General features: G+C 40.8%; 1 protein-coding gene across 2 annotated transcripts in view; it reads right to left on the reverse strand.

Annotated features, from left to right (window-relative positions):
- Positions 1–14,347, reverse strand: part of GABRB1 (gamma-aminobutyric acid type A receptor subunit beta1) — a 491,054-nt gene that overhangs the window by 342,428 nt on the left and 134,279 nt on the right. The gene's annotated exons all lie outside the window — the stretch shown is intronic.

Consider the following 14,347-nt stretch of genomic DNA (forward strand, 5'->3'; position numbering starts at 1 on the left):
CATCCACTCAATTACCAACTTCCTCCATTTTTAATTTCTACGTACAGTGCACATTCACCTATGTCTCTCTTATTGATTGCTATGGTCTTACAGGACACAATCTACTCTTTTGAAAAGGTGCACAACTTTAATTGGCTCTCCTGCCCTAATTTATTCACTCTCTCAAACCATTTTTTCCTTGTGAGCACAGTACTCGTGTTATAATATGAAAATCTGATCATGTCTTTATTGCTTAAATGCCCCTCACTAGTTGCTCTCAAGATTAAGCACAAAGTTATTAACAATGATTTCTCATAGTCTGTAATTTGCCATTTGTTGTACCCTTAGCCTCAACTCTCATTCTCTCCCCATGTTGACCTCCACGCTCCAGTGACAAACCTGTTGCTGTGCATTGACCAGACCCTGCTCTAAGGCGTTGTGTCTCGTGTTCTCACACACTACCTTTGAGAATATCCCTTTTGGCATTTAGCCTACTCTCGTTTTGATCCCAGCTTGGATTATGCTCCAGCTCTAGTTATTCATCTGCCGTCACATAATCCTCAACACAGATGTCCCTTTGTCTGGAGATATTTATTGTATTTCTCATGACAAGTGATGCTCTTACAGCATCCTGTACTTACCTTAATGTCAGAATGTTCTTTCAAATTACTTTTCTTTTTGATGTGTTCCCTTTGGACTTAGGCATAGAATTCTATTTTAGGGACCTATACTGTCTGGCTGCCTAGCATCTAAGCAAAGCCTAACTGATAGCTGCTGTTTAAAAAGTACCTTCTGAATTAATTGAACAAGAAAAAAAAAACATCCATTTCAAGAGGAATCTGGTTATAGACCCTCTTTTGTGTGATACGTCAGAATCATCTTTAAAAGGTGAGTCACTTATTTAAAGCATGGTCTTTGGATGTTGACTTGTGGGAAATCACCCCCTTGAACTTCTCTGAGGCCATGCTGCTTAGTCACAATGGCTGACAGAAGGCCTGTCCTGACTTGATGTAGCCAGAGGCCTAACTCCATAGTGCATATGAATGGGATAGTTTAGATAAGGATTAAATTTGGCAGTTTTAAGAATGTGTTTAAGATCTGTTTGTACTAGGATTATATTGAGCTTTTCTACCCATTATTATTGATAAACCTGTGGTAGAAACAATCAATGGGAAGTATGAATAGAGAGTTTGTAGGCCCAGTACCTTTAACTATTAAATTAGATCTGTTAAGGGGTTAGTAGGAAATCCCTGCCAAGAAGGTTCTGAAAAGCTAAGCTCCAGCCAGTGCCTTGAGTGCACTGGACATTTGCATTTGAAAAGACTTACTGTTTAGACTGAAGATTAAAAAAAAAAAGGAGCCATTTGTTCTTTTGAATTTTGAGCTGGAGGTTTGCTCCTGAAGCTGGAAAAATTTGGAGCCATGAAAGAACTTTCTTCTCTAGGACTGAACTTTTAAAGAGAGCATTGTGGGAAGCCTGAAGTGCTTGCTAGGTGACCACCTGGATCCACCTATTGAGTAGAAGTGGGAGAAAAGTAGCAATGGAGAGACAGGTTGAGTCTGGCCGCTGACACCTGTGAACTGGGTTCCCAAGGCCTAGAGAAGATTGGCTTGTACGAAGGATAAAGAGTTAGGTGGAACCTGAACCGATGGCATGGCCTAGCACAAGGGGGCTACAGTTGTTGAGATTTGTGATGGGGCTTGTGGTCAAAAACTGCGGTGGCCAGTGGGCACCCTAGTGAGGCTAAGTGAGGCCACCCACATTGAATGGACCAGAACCCAACCAGATAAGATTTTTGAGCCTGTGAATTGGTGCATACTGCTGCTGACTTTGTACATATCCTGTAGAGGTTTGACTTTGCTTTTGGATACAGACGCGCATGGTTCCAACTGGGATAAATTCTTCACATCAAAGAGCATGCTTGCCTCCTGACAGTACTGAGTTGATATAAATGGGTCATATAGAAATTAGATGCCCAAAATGAGGGGGATAAAGGCATGAAGTGTCTGGTTTACAAACTTTCATGGGTGGGGAATGGTTAATAGGATTATCATTTAGGCATGCACATAAATGTAATTGTCAGGCACAGAATATTTTTGTTTTGTTCACTCAGACTATTATATTTAAGTGGGGTTGGCATATTTTCAGTTGTACACATTTAAGTTTTATTATGTTAGGCACAAACATGATTACATTATTGTACAGTTTATAAATTATGTACGCCTACAGAGCTGTGTGAAGGTGTCAAGTTGACAAGGGGCAGTCTGTGGTGGAAACATAAATTTATGTCAACTTTAAGATAGATAAAACTGTGAGTAGAGTTTAGCTTATCAATCGGGTCACAGGATGGTGGTGCCCCTTGTGAGCAGGCCTTCTCAGAAGGGTTTCCTGGAACCTCCCCCTCTCTCTGTCTTCACCTTGCTGCTGGTCACAGCACATCCTGTGATGTAGCCTCCGCCACTGGATCCACACAGCTTTGCACCCACCGGCCTGTCCTCTTCCCGCATTCTGCGTCATTGCATGTGGCTGTCTTATTCTGAAGAGGGACTCGTGGTCTAGTATAGTATTCATGGCATTGACTTAGAATGGGGTGGGATGTTTGTGTGGAAGATAATTACTGCTGGAGATAATGCTCTCTCTTATACCTATATGAGTGTCACTAGGATTTGTTTCTCAGTCAAAGTGGCCTAGCACAGCAAGGTTGTGTCATCTGCCTACATTAGGGTTTATGAAACCTTCTTCTAATCCTTAAGCTATCATCTTCCTCATACACAAAAGTTTCTTGGACAGTTTGCATGCAAACTGGGTAAGTATGGTGGAAGGATAGAGCCCCAGTGCACACCAGGCTTGATTGAAAACCATGCAATATCCCCTTGTTCTGTTCAAACCACTGCCTCTTGGTCTATGGCCAGACTTTGCATGAGTGAAATTAAGTGGCCTGGTATTCCAGTTCTTCACAATGTGATCCACAGTTTGTTATAATGCACACAGTTGAATGCCTTTGAATAATAAATGTAATACCAGGCAACATCTTTTAAGTATTCTGTTACTTTCAGCCCAGATCAACCTAACGTCAGCAATTATATCATTCTTGCCATGTGCTTTCCTGCTGTCATTAGGTGCCATTGAGTCGGTTCTGATTCGAAGGCCCCTGATCCAATAGCAGCCACAATTACAGCATTGCCAGGTTCGGTGCCATGCTCGCAATGATTATGTTTGGGCCCATTGTTTCAGCCACTGTGCTAATTCATCTTCTCCAGGATCTTCATCTTATTTGCTGTCCCTCTACTACACGAAGCATGGTGTCCTTTTCCGGGGACTGTTCTCTCCTCATAACATTCCCAAAGTACATGAGATGAAGTCCCACCATCTTCGCTTCTAAGGAGCATTCTGGCTGAACTTCTTCCAAGACAGATCTGTTTGCTATTTTGGAAGTCCATGGTACTTTCACGATTCTTCTCCAGTACCATAATTCAAATACATCAATTATTCTTCTGTCTTCCCTAGTCAATGTGCAACTTTCACAGGTATAGTAAATGATTGAAAATACTTAGGTCAGGGGCACCTTAGTCCTAAATATAATATCTCTATAGTCTTGTGCAGCAGATTTACTAAAAGTGATGTTCCTTTGCCGCTTCCATGAACATTTATTATAGATCCAAGCAAGGCAAAATCCTTCACATCTTCAATCATATTTTTGTTTCCCATGATGCCACCCATGGGTTTGGTTGTGAGGATTTAGGTTTTTTTCACCACTGCAGTGTAATCCACACTGAAGGCTGCACTCCTTGGTCTTCATCAGCAAGTGCTTCAAGTCCTCTTCATTTTCAGCAAACAAGGTTGGGTCATCTGCATTTTGCAGGTTGTTAACAAGTCTTCCTGGTATCCTAATGGTGCGTTTTTCTTCATATAATCTTAAATTCTCTGATTATTTGCTCAGTGAACAGATTGAGTAAGCATGATGAGTACACCCCTCCCACACAACCTTCTTAATTTTATACCACACAGTATTCCCTTGCTTTGTTCGCAAAACTGTTATTGATCAACCTACAGGTTTCACATAGGCACAATGAAGTATCTGGGATTCCCATTCTTCTCAAAGCTATCCACAGCCTTGTAGAATTGCTAGCAGCTGCTCATTGATGTGCTGCTTCACCAGATCTTCAGCAAAGTTTTCCCTGAATATAATATGAATGATATGTTTAATATATTAAACCTCCTGTTCTATCACCTTTCTTTGGTATTGTCACAAATAAGAATCTCTTCCAGTCAGTTGACCAAGTAACTTTCTTCCAAATTTCTTGTCAAAGTTTAGTGAGTGCTACCACTGTTGCCTAGTTCATCACATAATGTCCGTTGGTGGTAGGCTGACTTTAGCACTTTGTATTTTTGTACAGGGAGGACTAAAACTTGGCTGAATACATCCATGCAATCATAGCCCCCTCTTTTTAACCAGATCAGTTCATTCAAATTAGTTGGCATCTATACTATACCGATTATTAAATATTTTCTATCTTCCAGGATACCTAATTTTAAAGCAAATCCTGCTTTCTATTAAATACATTATATAAGTAAAATTATTTAAGTGAAAAAACAATAAGAAAAAGAAAAACCCAAAATAAAACCAACTTTATTTATCTATTAAGTTTTATTGGCATTTAGTTCATGTACCATACAATCCAATGGTTTAATTCATGTACCTACAATTCAGTGGTTTAAATATATTAAAAAGAGTTGTGTAGTCATCAAAAAAAGAAAGAAGAGTAAAAAGGAAGAGGTTGAATATGGAACATTAATAGTCTTGTAACTAAATTGGGAAAGGAACATTAATAGTCTTGTTACTGTTACAGAGTATTAGTTAATAAACATCATGTGCTCTTCTTTAAAAAATACTCTGAAGGGACTGAAGATGAATCTTTTATATGATAAAGAATCACTGACATGTATTTAAGTTTTTCCAAGAATTGGCAGTTCTTAAATATTTTTAATATAGTGCCTCCTATATTTACAAAGAAATGCCCTCTTTTGGGATTAACAGGTTTAAGTGGGTCCTGAATTTTAGAACCTTTAACTTCTTTCATCATCATGGCAGATCAAAGCATTAGTGCCCTGAGGCACATTCATAAGCAAAGGAAAGATGGATATGGTTCTTTTATTTGGTCGGAGTTAAGAGAAGTAATAATGAAATACATGGACTATCAGTTAAGTAATATTTTGTCTGATCTGATTCTCCATTTAGAGTTATATTTCACCATTAATATTGTATTTCCATCATACTAGACAAATGAGAGCATTATTAAGATAATCCTACATTTCCAGCCCACCCCAAACACCCACCAACCACCCTCCCGCCCCAATACTAGAAAGTCAGCAAATTAAAGCTCCTTCGAGATTGTAAAAAATGTCCCAGGTACCTACACTGCTAGGAATGCATGCCATCCATTTCTCTAGTGATTACAAATTTTATATTTTTACCAGGCAAGGCCACTAGGGAATGGTATACATTGATTAGAAAATTTTGGTTCCAATAAAACTAATCTTTCTCATTTCATTGCCTTATTATGCCATCAAACCTGATAAAGAAATAACTTTTTAAAGCCAAACAAAATGCATATAGTAAGATAGTATTTTAAGACATTAACCATTACTTCTCTTAGTGTTCAGAGGATTTGTGCTTCTCCTAAGACTTGTTTTGCTTTTGTGTACCCTAAGAATCTTTTCAGAGTGTTTTTTGCTTTTGGATTTAATTGCCAGGGGAATGAAATGACAGTGAACTACCACTGTGCGCCCTCATATGACCTGCGCTTCTCTCTCTGTGGCTGGTGCCTTTATCCTGGTTGTCCCCGGTGGTCCTTTATTTCCCCAAAGGCAAAATGTACTATTTACTTAATTTATTAAATCATCTGGTGTGTTCACAGATTCGTATATATTCTTTGTAGGATATCCTAGAAATTCCTCAATCGAAATGTCGTCTGGACCAGCATCATTGGCATTCCTGGGACCTTCCTAATTCAGGATCTGGAGCTCCACTACAGATTCACTGCATCACAATCTACACTTTGAAAACCATCCTTAGGAAGTCAAGCACACACAAAGGTCAAGAAGTAGTGAAGCTGAGCATTAAGAAACAAACTAATATAAATTTATCTAAGCTAATGATTAAAAATTACATATGATCTTTAACTCAGGTAATTCCAAAGTATAAACTTAAAGCACTTGTTCTCAGGTAGCGTAAGAATCACATGAAAAGTTGTTTTAAAATGATAATCCCTCGTCTTCATCCTCAGACATTTTGATCCCTTAAGGTCAGAGGGCCCCTGCTGGAGTAGTGGGTTAGGCTGTTAAGGGGGTGTCGAAGGTAGCAGTTTGAAAGCACCAGCCACCCCACAGGAAAAAGATGAGACTCTCTACTGCCGTCAGACTTACAGTCTTGGAAATCCAAGCCTGGGCAGTTCTACTCTGCCTCAGAGGTTGCTGTCAGTCAGATTTAAATTGATGGCAGTGAGCTTTGGTTTGGGTTCAGGAGGGTCAGAAAGGACTTTGAGGTCTGTATGGTGTCAAATTCCCTAAGTTATAAAACTTCAAATGGCACATGTGCAGCTTAAAGATAATTACTTTCTCAAACATATGACCTCAAAAGAGCAGTACCTACTGTGAACCAATGACATGGTGCAACGGGTAACTGATATGCTGCTAATTCCAGTCACTCCCAGGAAGAAAGATGGGACAAACTGTAAAGATTTACAGCTTCAGAAACCTTCTGGGGGCAGTTCTCCTGTTTCCTATAGGGTGGCTATGAGTCAGAGTCATCTTGAAGACAATGGTTGGTTGGTTTTGTTTGAATGTCACCCAATGCAAAGTTTCCTTGGGTGTTATGAGGTCAGTCTGTAAGATACTTTCTTTTATTAAATTGGCACTCTACGATGCTCACCCTCCCAACACAACAGCTGAAGCCAAAGCGGGTGAACAAGTAAATGTGGTGAAGAAAGCTGATGGTGCCCGGCTATCAAAAGAGATAATGTCTGGGGTCTTAAAGGCTTGAAGATAAACAAGCGGCCATCTAGCTCAGAAGCAACAAAGGCCACATGGAAGAAGCACACCAGCCTGTGCAATCACAAGGTGCCAAAGGGACCAGGTATAAGGCATCATAATATATACCATATATACCATATACCATCATTATATACCATAGTGAATGAAGGGGGAAGTGCAGAGTGGAGACCCAGGGCCCATTTCTCAGCCACTGGAGATCCCCTCATAGAGGGTTTTAGGAGAGGAGATGGGTCAACCAGGGTGCGAGGTAGTACCGATGAAGAACACAGCTTTCCCCCAGATCCTGGATGCTTCCTCCCCCCAACTACCATGATCCGAATTCTACCTTGCAGGACTGGATAGGGCAGAGGTTGTACACTGGTGCATATGGGAGCTGGAGGCACAGGGAATCCAGGGTAGATGATACCTTCAGGATCAGGGGTGTGAGGGGTGATGCTGGGAGGGTGGAGGTTGAGTGGGTTGGAAAGGGGGAACTGATTACAAGGATCCACATGTGACCTCCTCCCTGGGAGATGGACGGCAGAAAAGTGGGGGAAGGGAGACTTCGGATAGGGCAAGATATGACAAAATAACAATCTATAAATTATCAAGGGCTCATGAGGGAGGGGGGAGCAGGGAGGGAGGGGAAAAAAAGAGGACCTGATGCAAAGGGCTTAAGTGGAGAGTAAATGCTTTGAAAATGATTAGGGCAAAGAATGTATGGATGTGCTTTATACAATTGATGTATGTATATGTATGGATTGTGATAAGAGTTGTATGAGCCCCTAATAAAATGTTAAAAAATGATTAGGGCAAAGAATGTACAGATGTGCTTTATACTATTGATGTATGTATATGTATGGATTGTGATAAGAGTTGTATGAGCCCCTAATAAAATGTAAAAAAAAGAGTTGCTTATCTTCCACACACCATAATCACAAGCCCCATAACAAACCCTTGCCAATGACTTGACCTCAACTCATGATGACTCCATGTAGTCCAGATTATAATTGCTCCCAAGGATTTGGGGGTCTATCCTTATAAAAGCAGATATCCAGGCTTTTCTCCCTTGTTCCACTCAGTAGGTTTGAATTGCTACCCTTTAAGTAAACCATTAGTCCCATGCACAGGCCTCAGACCATACAGGGGTACAAATAATGTAAGTTTGTAAATTGGTAGTGAGTTAAAAGCAAAATGACTGAGATTATATGTATCCTACAATCATAAGAACTATTATTCTAGAAGAGCTTGTCCATGTGTGCTTATAGAATATGTATTCACTGTAGGAACTGTTTCAGGAAAATCCCTGTCTCACAGCCTGTTCTTTCTTAGTGATGAACGTTCAGACTTTCCTGAAGGATTCAAAGGATCTGAAAGCAGGGTTATAGGAATAATTACAACACAATTTAAAAAAATTAAGTCATCTTCCTTATTAGAAACATCAGCTGGACAAGAGAATGAAAAAGCAGTGGAAATGGTTGTAATGTGTAATAAGTGCAGTGTAAAGAGGTTGGTTGATCTTAGAATTGTTGCTCTTTCCTACAAAATATTTGGGACCCAATGATTTAAGCCACTTATGGCTTATGTCAGAATTTCTTAACTTCATTGGCAGAAATCCAACAAAAACTAATTTAAGTCTTACAAGAAAATCCACCCACTCTCACAGCTGGGTGGGCCAAGAGGAGCATCTTCCTGATTTCAGACTCAATTAGATCCAAGTGTCAAAGGATGTCAGAACTCTGCCCCCTTGAATCACTCAGCTCAGCTCATCTCCATTAATCCTCATTCTCAGACAACCGAGCTACATATGGCTGGAGAATGGTTTCTGGAACTACCATGCATATAAAACGTTACAGCTTGTGATTGCCAACAAAATATTATTTTTCTTGATAGCTTTCGTAGAGTCCCCAGGAGGACTACCAGAGAGTCAGCTTTAGTTATATACTTCTGTCTAAAAGCATCACTCAGGCCAAGTAGAAGAGTAATTTTGATTAGTCAGGGCTAGGATATGCCAACTATGTGGGTGGAGGAATAAAGTCAAGTCCATCCAAAGTACCTGGGCAGGATTACTGAGGAAAGAGGGCTGAACGAGCCCCAAAGCAAGGGTTTCTGGACAAATACAAGAATGTCATATAAAGTTATCCATTTGAATTGGCTCAGATCTTAGGCTGCTAATCAATAGATGCTAGAGAGGATAATTCTAGGGCAAAATTGGTTTAATAAATAATAGACCTTTTCCTACTTTAAGCATCTTCCCCCTGTTGTCGTCATTGTTAGGTGTCTTTGCGTCCTTGCTGGCTCTTAGTGACCCTATGCACAGCAAGACGAGACACAGCCCCAATCTGTACTACCTTAACAACCTTTTCTAAGTTCCAGCCCACTGTTGAAGCCACCGTGTCAAGTCATCCATCAGGGGCTTCCTCTGGTTCACTGCCCCTCCCTTTCCTAAGCATGATGTCCTTCTCCAGAGAGTGATCCTTCCTGATGAAATGTGCAAAGTACGCGAGACCAAGTGATCCCTGCCTTTCAAGAGCATTCCGGTTTTCCTCATTCCACCACAGATCTGTTTGCTCTTTTAGGGCTCCTTAGAGCACTCTTTATCATTCTTCAACACAACAGTTCAAATATGGAGACCTGTGAGATGTGTGATGCCAGCCCCAATACCATTGGGTCCATGGGGCTTGCAGCTACGGGTCAGTGATGCTCCTGCATTCTGCATCATTGTGTGTGGCTTCCTGAGTCTGAAGAGGGGTATGTGGACTTGTATCAGATTCATGGACTTGATCTGGACTGAGCTGGGACGATTGTTTGATACATAATTACTCCTGGATATAAAGCTCTGTCTTGTACATACATGAAGTTGTTTCTCTGGCCAACCTGTCCTAACACAGTCTTCAAAGTAACATCCTTGCTTTTCAATATTTTAAAGAGGTCATGTGAAGCAGGTTTACCCGATGCAATGCATCCTCTTATCTCTTGACTGCTGATTCCATCCACCACGACCATCGACAGCAGATGCAAGCAAGACGAAATCCTTGACAATTTCAATCTTTTGTCTTTTATGATGATGTTACCTATCGGTCTCATTGTGAGGATTTGTGTTGCGATCGTTAATCTCTTCAGCAAGTGCCTCCTCCAGTCCTCCTCACTTTCAGTAAGCAAGATTGTGTCATCGGCATATCACAGGTGGTTAACAAAACTTCCTCCATTCCTGATGCCTTATTCTTCTCCACATAATCCAGGTTCTCTGATTATTAGCTCAGCATACAGATGTAATAAATGTACTAAGAGGATCCAGCTCTGACACACACCTTTTTTCTGATTTTAAACCAGGCACCGTTCTCTTGCTCTGCTCACACAGCCGCTCCTTTATCCATGGACAGGTTCTGCATCAGCACAATGAACTGCTCGGCAATTCTCCGTTTTCTCAAGTCTACCTCTAGTTTGTTATGCTCCACACAGTGCAATGCCTTTGCTTAGTTAATGAAGCACAATTAAACACTTTCTGGTCTTCTCTGCTTTCAGCCAAGATCCACCTGACATCAGTAATGACATCCCTAGTTCCACACCCTCGCCTGAATCCAGCCTGACCCTCTGGCAGCTCCCAGTGACTGGACTGCTGCAACCCCTGCTGGATGATCTTCAAAAACATTTTATTTGCACGTAGTATTAATGATATTTTTACAAAATTTTAGTATTCTGTTGGTCGGCCTGCTTTGAAATGGGTACAAAAATGGATCTCTTCCAGTCAGTTTGGTCAAGTAGCTGTAGTCCAAGTTCTCTGACATCGATAAGTGAGTGCTTCCATGCCTCTTTACTTTCTTGAAACATTTTAATTGGTATTTATTCATTCCTAGATCCTTGTTTTTAACTGATGCTTTCAGTGCAGCTTAAATTTCTTCCTTCTGCACCATTGATTCTGGCTCCTATGTAACCTCCTGCAAAAGTGGTGCTGACTGGTTCTTTCCGTCGGGTGACTCCGTGTGTCCTTCCATCTTCTTTTGGTGCTTTCAGCATCGTTCAAAATTTTTCCCACAGGATCTTTCAACATTTCATCTCAAGGCTTGCATTTTTCTTGAGACCACTCAGTTTAAGATCTGCTCAATGTGCTTTTTCCTTCTGGTTTTCTTAACTCTCGGGTTGTACATATTTCCTCATAATATTTTACTTTATCTTCTCAAGCTGCCCTTAATTTTTTTTGCTCAGTGCTTTGACTTCATCATTTCTTCTATTTGCCTTAGCTACTCTATGATGAATAGCAAGTTTCAGAGACTCTTCTGACATCCACTTTCTTTCCTGTCTTTTTAATGACCTTTTGTTTTCTTCACAAATGATGATCTCGATGCTCTTCCACATCTCATCAGGTCTTCTCACATTAGTGTTGAAGACATCAAATCTGTTCTTGAGATGTTCTCAAAATTCAAGTGGGATAGACTGAAGGCCATCTATTGGCTCTCAGAGATTTGTTTTAATTTTCGTCAACTTCAACCTAAATTTACATATAAACAATTCATGGTCTATTGCATAATAGACCCTTGGCCTCGCCTTAGGTGCTGACATTGACCTTTTCCATCACATATTCCCACAGATATTGTCAATATGATTTCTGTGTATTCCATCTGGAATAGTTCATACACAAAGGAATGGCACAGAGTATCTTTGGGACCTGGGATCCCCCTACACTGAGCAGACTCAGAACCTCCTAGACACAGAAAAGAGAGTGAGGACACTAATGGTAAAAGAAGATGGGTTGGCCAACTTGAAGAGAGAGAGCTGGGTGCCCCTCTGCACAGGAGGTCTGTCTGCATCCCAAGAGCTGTGCCATTTGCCTCAGGACAGAGACCTGGGTGTGCTTCATGTAATGGACTTGCTCCCCTGGGTAGTGGGTTGGGAGCTAACATCAGAGGTCTAGAATGACCCTGCTCCAGAGGCTGGTGTGATCCTGGACAGGAGTCTTTTCACAGGTAAGGCCAGGCCCAGTACAGCCTAGAATCAGAGAAGAAGCTCCTAGTCCCCCATGCCCCCACTACCCCACCCCAGGCAGTGTGGACGTAGCCAGCAGCAGCAGAAATATAAACAGACCATTTAACCTGTCCCACAGTGCACCGGTCTAGCAAAACAATGATGCAAAAAGAATAATTTGGAGGAGAAAAAGCATTTCTTCTTTGAAAATCTGTTATCATTTACTATTTGTTTGTTTTCTATAAATAACAAGCCCTGTAATTGTCTCATGTGTCTAATTGAATCACAGATCAATTTAGCCTCCAGAGAACTGTTGGTAGCAGTGGTATAGTTGCCTCATTCCCAGCAGTCTGATGGCTGCCTGAAAGTTTGAGGCGTATCCTGCTGCATGTGCACTGCAAATAGATGCCTAGGGATTACAGTTTCCTTAAATCTAATCTAATTGTAAATTTTCACTTATTATTACATGATCCTACTTTTAGGAGAATTTGATTGGGAAGAAAACCAGTTAGTAAGTAAATGCCTTAAATCCTTGCCATTTGGTATAAAGATTTAATAAGCATGTGGTGTACGTCATAGTCTATATTACCCTACATTTCTGGAATTGGGATATAAATGTCATGATTGCTCATTGCCAACACAGAATTTTGAGTAACTTGAAAAACAGCAAGAAATGTTTGAAACTAGAAAGAGAATCATTTTCATGGCTACTTCCAGTGGATGGCACCACCATTATGCATCACAACATGAAATGGACATCTGTATAATGTGGACAGATTGGTGAAAAGTAATAAAGATAGAATTCCATTCCATTTGAAAAACATATTTTTACAGTTTTGCTTATTTAAGATGGCTCACCACCTGTCCATTCTGTCCTCAGTCATTTAAATGGCGCCATCAGCCCACACACCATCATGATAGAAACTGGCAAGAAGCCTAACGTGATGCTCACTGGTGCTCATCAGACCACCTCTTACAACTTGCTTATTGTTCCTATTCCTCCCCAAATCTTTGATCCTTGCCTGCTCCACATGACCCCCTTCTCTTCCTGATGAGCAAAAGACAAACCTATTGCCAACTCGGGTGACCCCTGACTTAAAAAGCAAAACTGCCTCTTAGGGTTTTCTTGGCTGTAATCTTTGCAAAAGTAGATGGGCAAAACATTATTCCAAGATTGGTGCAACGCATCTGAAGTTGGAACTACAAACTTTAGGTTTGTAAACCAGTGCGAACTTTAGGGCCACCACCCTATGAACCATCCTGAGACCTACCCCAAAAGGTCATTTTGGAATCCTGTTCTCAAAGTTTGACTCTCAAAGGTATTGCAAATGCTAGATTTAGCTATAAATGCAAGGTTAGGGTAAGTTAGAATCCTGTACTCTTTCCTCTATTCTCACATTAGCTGTCAGTCTTACCTACCTTTCTGTCTCTCTTATTACCTCTCTGAAAATACTCAACTTGGGGGAGTAGTTATTCACACTCTGCACTGTAGTGTTTGCTGTTCTTAGTAAGCATAAGTGGACAATAGTCATTTTTATTCATTTCTATTGCTGGTAAAGATCAAGAATTGCAACCTTCAATATGGATCATAACTAAGGGTAAAGAAAACAAAAATCCTCACAAATGGAGCAATAGGTAACAGTATGATTAACAGAGAAAAGTTTGAAGTCAACAAGGATATTGTGGTGTTTGGATCTACAATCATGGTTTAGGGAATTAGCAGTCAAGAGATCAAATAATGCACTGTATTGCATAAATCTGTTGCACAAGATCTATTCAAAGAGTTGACAAGGAAGGAGATCACTTTGAGGACTAAGGTGTGTCTTATCCAAGCCATAGAATTTCCAACTGCCTCGGATGCAGGTGAAAGTTGTACATTGAATAAGAAAGACCAAAGAAGAATCGGTGCATTTGAATTGCGTGTTAGAGCTAAATTCTGGCAGTATCACAAACCATAAAAAGAGCCATCAGATCCGCCTTGGAAGAAGTACGACCAGAATGCTCCTTAGAGGTGAAGGATGGCGAGACTGTCTCCTGCCCTGTGGATGTGTTGTCTGGAGAGACCGGTCTTTGGAAAGGACATCGTGCTTGGGAAAACAGAAGGGTAACTGAAAACAGAAGACCCTTGATGAGATGAAGTGACATAGTGGGCACAACAAAAGACTCAAACACAACAATAATTGTAGGGTTGGCGCGGGGTGGGGCCCACTTTCATTCTGTTGTCCATCGGGTTGCTGGGAGTCAGAACTGACTCGAAGGCAACTGGCATTGGCAACATGTGGATTATAAAATACAGGTACAGCTGTACGGAAGTCGGGACTTTTAGTTTGGAAAGGTGGATGATGTATATCTGTGTCTATAGATATCCAAATG

The sequence above is a fragment of the Tenrec ecaudatus genome, chromosome 3 (genome assembly GCF_050624435.1).
Source record: "Tenrec ecaudatus isolate mTenEca1 chromosome 3, mTenEca1.hap1, whole genome shotgun sequence".
NCBI classification, from domain to species: Eukaryota; Metazoa; Chordata; class Mammalia; order Afrosoricida; family Tenrecidae; genus Tenrec; species Tenrec ecaudatus.